Source organism: Neomonachus schauinslandi, chromosome 11, assembly GCF_002201575.2.
Source record: "Neomonachus schauinslandi chromosome 11, ASM220157v2, whole genome shotgun sequence".
In the NCBI taxonomy this organism is placed as follows: Eukaryota; Metazoa; Chordata; class Mammalia; order Carnivora; family Phocidae; genus Neomonachus; species Neomonachus schauinslandi.
The window spans coordinates 97998400-98005370 of record NC_058413.1 but is presented as its reverse complement, the minus strand read 5'-3'; the positions used below and the strand labels follow the sequence as shown (position 1 = coordinate 98005370).

Genomic DNA, 6971 nt, shown 5'->3' with positions numbered 1-6971 from the left:
AAATAATCAGTATAGACTGAAGTACTATGAATTAACAAATAGTAATGTTCTTACCATAGGTTTGCATTTGCACTTTGAATCTGATGAAACTACTTGAAGATGTTGTACTTAATCAAAACAAGGAAGAAAAAGCAAGATAGAAAAAGACACTAGAGAGGTACCTGGGTAGCTCAGTCAGTTAAGCGTCTGCCTTCAGCTCAGGTCATAATCTCGGGGTCCTGGGATCGAGCCCAGCGTTGGGCTTCCTGCTCAGTGGGGAGTCTGCTTCTTCCTCTCCCTCTGCCCCTCTCACCAACTGTTCTCTCTCTTTCTCTCTCAAATAAATAAATAAAATCTTAAAAAAAAAAAAAGACACAAGATTTAGAAACAAGGAATCCAGCTCAGGAGAGAGGCAAGGGAAACTAAGAATGGCAGCAATGGAAAAACCCAGGATAAAAGGGATGCAGTAATCCTTGAAAGTGATCAGCCCAGGAAGAAAAAAAATGTAGGTCTTCAGAAGGGATGTCTCTATTAAAAAAAAAAAAAAAAAACCAGATGAAATTAATAGATTGCCTGATGAGACTGTGGCTGTTAGGAGGTATAGGAAGAGTTGCCAATGAATACACATAAAACTAAGCAAATTAAAAATAAAGACAATTATTAACTTCAGGGGAAATGAAAAGGAAGAAAATAAACTGTACTATACAATATAATATTCAATTATAACACATAATATTTGTAATTTTCAATTATGAATATTTGCATGCATATAACAATATAACTATTAAATATTGGTATATTTTTTAAATGATAATATAGCTATATTGGGCAGTTAAGATAACTAAATCCTTACTTACAATAAATAGAAATCAATGGATGTTCAAAAGTGACGAATTAAAAGATATCTTTCGTATTAGAATTTACTTTTATTTAGAGTAATGGAGATTTGTATATATACTAGAAGAAAGAGTTAAAACAAAGATAATGCCTCTGGGGAAGGAGACTGGGGAGAATGGAGAGAGCTGAGAAAGGAAACCACTGTGTTTTATTATAAGCTTTTTGGTATTATTTGACTATGTGCATATATTACCTTCAAGAAAATAAAAATTAAAGCAAAAAAAAAAAAGAAAAGAAACTACCCAGGTATTCTGATGCTCAGTCAAATTTAGGAACCACTAAGACAGCACACTGTCCCATCCACTATTGAAAACTCTGCAACAATCTGTGCTAAGTAGTTGTCCAACTCCAACTTGAATATCTCCATGATATAGATAGCTCACCACCTGAAACTGTCCATCATCTTTTTTTTTTTAAAGATTAATTTATTTATTTGAGAGAGCGAGAATGAGAGAGAGAGAGTACATGAGAGGGGGGGAGGATCAGAGGGAGAAGCAGGCTCCTTGCTGAGCAGGGAGCCCGATGCGGGACGCGATCCAGGGACTCCAGGATCATGACCTGAGCCAAAGGCAGTCGCTTAACCAACTGAGCCACCCAGGCGCCCCTCCATCATCTTCTTTATAGCCCAAATTCTTATGATATATCAGTTATGGATATTGCATGGTAAAAGTACAGAGATATCGTGAGACTGTACTTGCCCAATCCATTTCCAGGGAGGTAAGTAGTTGGCGAGGCAATGAATGTCTCTCAATCCTTCAGCACTGAGTGGCTATCAAAGAGGGAGGCTTTTCACTGTGCTGGAACCCACTGCCCTGGCAATCACTTGGAAGAGATTTGCTGCTCAGAATGGAAGGCAGGGTTTAGAAGCTCTAGGAATTTTACATTTAGGTCTCATCCTCTGGCTTTGATTGATGGCACAGCTTATGCCATCTCAAAGACTCCCAGAAGTTGAGGTGGTGAGATGCCTCAGAAGACAGGAAGCTGGGCAAAAAAAGCCTTATAAATTATACCAGCTTTTGGGTCCAGAAAGTAGCTATTTATCTCAAGATGCAAGACCTATCTTTAAAGCATGATTTCCCAGGGTGGGGCTGGGTGGCTGGGTGGCTCAGTCATTAAGCATCTGCCTTTGGCTCAGGTCATGATCCCAGGGTCCTGGGATCGAGGCCCACATCGGGCTCCTTGCTCAGCGGGAAGCCTGCTTCTCCCTCTCCCACTCCCCCTGCTTGTGTTCCCTCACTTGCTGTGTCTCTCTCTATTAAATAAATAAATAAATCTTTAAAGCATGATTTCCTTTATCTTATACCCAGCAGCTCACTCTATCCTCTGGCTCTCTGTTGGAAGGTCCTTGTGAGAGGGAGAGTAGTACAGGAATTAAAAGCACTGGCTTTCAATAGTACAGATAAAATTAATTATATTTTAAAAACTCAATCCAGAAAAAGACAGAAAAGTAGGAACAAATAACAGATATTAAAAACAAAACAAATAGGAAAGAGATAGATTTAAAACCAATCCTGTTGATAATTATATTAAATGTTAATAGTCTATACACCCAAATTAAAAGACAGAGATTGTCAAACTAAATTAAAAATCAAGACCCAACACTTAAAGCATAAAAATGCAGCTAGATTAAAAGAAAAATGATGGAAATAGGTATACCATGTAAACTCTATTCAAAAGAAAGCTGAAGATGACTCTATTAATATCAAAGTAGTTTTCAGGGGCGCCTGGGTGGCTCAGATGGTTAAGCGTCTGCCTTCGGCCCAGGTCATGATCCCAGGGTCCTGGGATCAAGCCCCACATCAGGCTCCTGGCTCAGTGGGGAGCTTGCTTCTCCCTCTCCCTCTGCCTTTCTCCCTGCTCATGTTCTCTCTCTGTCTCTCTCTCTCTCTGTGTCTCTTTGTCTCAAATGAATAAATAAAATCTTAAAAAAAAAAAATTTCAAAGTAGTTTTCAGAACAAGGGATATTACCAGAATAAAGAGGGACATTTCATAATGATAAAGAGGTGAATTACCCAGAGAACATAACAATCCTCAATATGTGTGCAGCTAATAACAGAACATCAAAATATATGAAACAGAAACTAATAGATCAATGTAATTCACCATATTAACAAACTAAAAAAAAAAAAGCAATATATGATCATCCCAATAGATGCAGAAAAGTCATTTGCCAAAATTTAACACCTATTTGTAATTTTTTTAAACCCTCCATAAATTAGGAATACAAGAAAATTTCCTTAATCCAATAAAGGGCACCTTAAACCCCTGCAGCTAACATCATACTTAGTAGTGAAAGATTGAATGATTTCCCATTAAAATCAGGAACAAAGCAAGGATGTTAGCTTGCAACACTTCTATTCAACATCACACAGGCAGTTCTAGCCAGTGCAATGAGACAATAAAAAGGAATAAAAGGCACTCAGATTTGAAATGAATGGTAAAACTGTCTTTATCATACAGCAAGATCGTCTCTGTAGAAAAATTCAAAAGAATCTACTAGAACTAATAAATGAGATTAACAAAGACACAATAGAAGGCCAATATATTTTTAAAACAATTGTATTTCTATATTAGCAACAAACAACTGGAAAGTGAAACTGAAAAATAGTATAAAAAACAATCCTCAGAGACGAATTTAACAAAATATGTGTAAGACTTATACACTGAAAACTGTGACATTGCTGAGAGAAATAATGTGAGCCCAAATAAACAGAAAGATGCAAGACTCCATTGATCAGAATATTCAATACTGTTAAGATGTTAATTGTCCCCAAAATGATCTATAGATTCTCAATGCATACCTAATCAAAAGACCAGTAGGCTTTTTTAAGAAACTGCTTATCTAATTCTAACAGAAATGAAAAAGATCTAGAATAGAGAGGGGAAAAAGTTGGAGTACTTATACTACTTGATCTCAAGACCTACTACAAAGTTACAGTAATCAATCGTGTCAGTGTGGTATTGAGGTAAGGATTGACATATAGATCAGTGGAACAGAAGAGTCCAGAAATATACCCTACATATGGTCAACTGATTTTGACAAAGGTACCAAGGCAATTCAGTGGGAAAAGGAAAAGTTTTTTTCAATGAATTATGCTGGACAATTGGATATTGAGGTGGGAGGATGGGGAGAAAGGGCAAGAGGGGGAAGGAGGAAAAAAAGAAGGAACAAACTAAGGAAGGAAGGACCTCAACATTTATCTTATACCATATTAAAAAGCTAATTTGAGGAGCACCTGGGTGGCTCAGTCAGTTAAGCATCTGCCCTTGGCTGGTCATGATCTCAGGGTCCTGGGATCAAGCCCCACATCAGGGCTCCCTGCTCAGTGGGGAGTCTGCTTGTCCCTCTCCCTCTGCTCCTCCCCTGCTTGTGCTCTCTCTCTCTCTCTCAAATAAATAAAATCTTTTGTTAAAAAAAAAGTTAATTTGAAATGAATCATAGACCTAAATATAGAGCTAAATTTGTAAAATTCTAGAAGAAAACAGGAAAAGTCATTTCTACCTTGGGTTAGGCAAATAGTTCTTAGGACACAAAATCTATATAGTAGAGCTCAAGGCTAACTTTAAATTTTGACCAAGGCATGTTTTAGGCAAATTAAAAGAAGTGATCTTTATACAGCTGAGTCCAACTATGTTCAGTCCCTCCATACTCTCTCCTGGAACACCTTCCCTCTTCCCCGATCCAAATCCTTAGTATAACCAACTCTTAATTGTTGTCCTGTCTCAGCTCACTGCCACTTGCTCCAGGAAGACTTTCCTGACACCCTAAACTGGATCAAGTGCTTCTCCTTTGACTCTTATCACTACCTGGACTTAGCACTTAGCCTTCTCTATTGTAACGGCCTATAACGCCCTCTAGATTGGAAGCCCCATGAGACACTGGGATGATGTGCGAATTGCTCATTCTTATTCCCAGTGCCTGGCAGATGGTGGATGGCCAGTATATTTTACTGGATGAGCAATTGTGTGAACACATCCCTTTTTTTTTTTTTTCAATTTTTTTGTTGCACTTGATCTTAGCCAAAGGCCAAGAAGTGATTCAATTTTTTTTGTTGTAGTAAAATACCCACAATACAAAATTTAACCATCTTAACCATTTTTAAGTGTACAGTTCAGTAGTACTAAATACATTCATAATGTTGTTCAACCATAATCACCATCCATCTCCATAACTCTTTTTATCTTGTAAAACTGAAACTCTAATACCCATTAAACACACATGCTCCATTTCTCCAGTTTCCCTATGAATTTTATTTCTGCAAAAAAATCATTGGGACTTTGATAGAGGTTGCACTGGATCTGTAGGTCACTTTGGGTAGTATCGACATTTTAACAATATTAATCCATGAACATGGGATGTGTTTCCATTTATCTATACCTTCTTTAATTTTTCAGCAGTGTTTTGTAGTTTTCATTGTACAAGTCTTTCACTTCCTTGGTTAAGTCTCCCTGGCAACCACCATTCTACTGTCTCTATGATTTTGACAACTCTAAGTATTTCATATAAGTGAAATTATAAGGTATTTGACTTTGGGTGACTGGCTTGTGGCAATCTGGCATAGTGTCTCCAAAATTCATCCATGTTGTAGCACATCACAGAATTTCCTTCCTTTTTAAAGCTGAATAATATTCCATGTGTGTGTATATACCACATTTTGGTAATCCATTCATCTGTTGATGGACACATGGGTTGCTTCCATGTTTTAGCTACTGTAAACAATGCTGCTATGAACACAGGTATACAAAATATCTCTTCCAAAAACTGTAATTCAGGGGTCATTTCTACAGTTTGTTACTAGACAAGTTTCTCTGAATGTGTAGAGTACCCAAAACCATGAGGAGGAGGCAGGGAAAAAATCTCTTTCAGACCCTGCTTTCAATTCTTTTGGGTGTATACCCAGAGGTGGAATTGCTGGATCATATGGTAATCCTATTTTTTATTTTTTGAGAAAGTGCTATGCTCTTTTCCACAGGCAATGGCTATACAGTTTCACATTCCCACCAACAGTGCATAAGAGTCCCAATTTCTCTGCATCCTGTTGTATTGTTTTCTTTTTTTTTTTTCTGTTTCTCTTTTTTATTTTTTTATAGTAGCCATCCTAATGGGTGTGAGGTGGTGTCTCATTGTAGTTTTGATTTGATTTTCCCTTGATGATTAGTGCAACTGAGCATCTTTTCATGGGCTTATTGGTCATTTATATATCTTCCCTGGAGAAATGTCTATTCAAGTCCTTCACCTAATTTTGAATCACGTTCTTTGTTGTTGAGTTTTAGGAATTTTCTAGATATTCTAGATAGTAATCCTTTATCAGATATATGATTTGCAAAATTTTTCTCCCATTCTGTGGGCTGCCTTTTTACTCTGTTGATGGTGTCTTTTGGTGCACAATTGTCTATTTTTCATCACCTGTCCCTTTGGTGTCATATTCAAGACATCATTGCCAAATCCAGAGTCATGAAGCATTTGTGCTATGTTTCCTTCCACCAGTTTTATTGTTTTAGGTCTTAGACTTAGGTCTGATGCATTTGACTCAATTTTTGTATATGGCACTATGTAAACGTCCAACTTCATTATTTTGCCTGTGGATATCTGGCACCATTTGTTGAAAGACTGTCTTTTCCCCCATTGAATGGTCTTGGCACCCTTAACAAAAATCATTTGACCATATATTCAAGAGTTTATTTCTGGGCTCTATTCTAGTCCTCTGGTTTATATGTCTATCTTTAGGCCACACTGTCTTGATAATGTAGCTTATAGTGTAGCTTTGTAGTAACTTCTGAAATCAGGAGACGGAGTCCTCCAGTTTTGTTCTTCTTTTTGAATATTCTTTTAACTATTAAGGGTCACTTGAGTTTCCATATGAATTTTATTTCTGCAAAAAAAATCATTGGGACTTTGATAGAGGTTGCATTGAATCTGTAGGTCACTTTGGGTAGTATCGACATTTTAACAATATTAATCCATGAACATGGGATGTGTTTCCATTTATCTATACCTTCTTTAATTTTTCAGCAGTATTTTATAGTTTCATTGTACAAGTCTTTCGCTTCCTTGGTTAAGTATTTTATTCTTTTTGATGCTATTGTAAATGGA

General features: G+C 37.0%; 1 pseudogene; it reads left to right on the top strand.

The window, feature by feature from the left end:
* The first annotated feature begins 5635 nt into the window (after nt 1-5635).
* On the top strand, nt 5636-5803 carry LOC123326355 (annotated as a pseudogene).
* The last annotated feature ends 1168 nt before the right edge of the window (nt 5804-6971 follow it).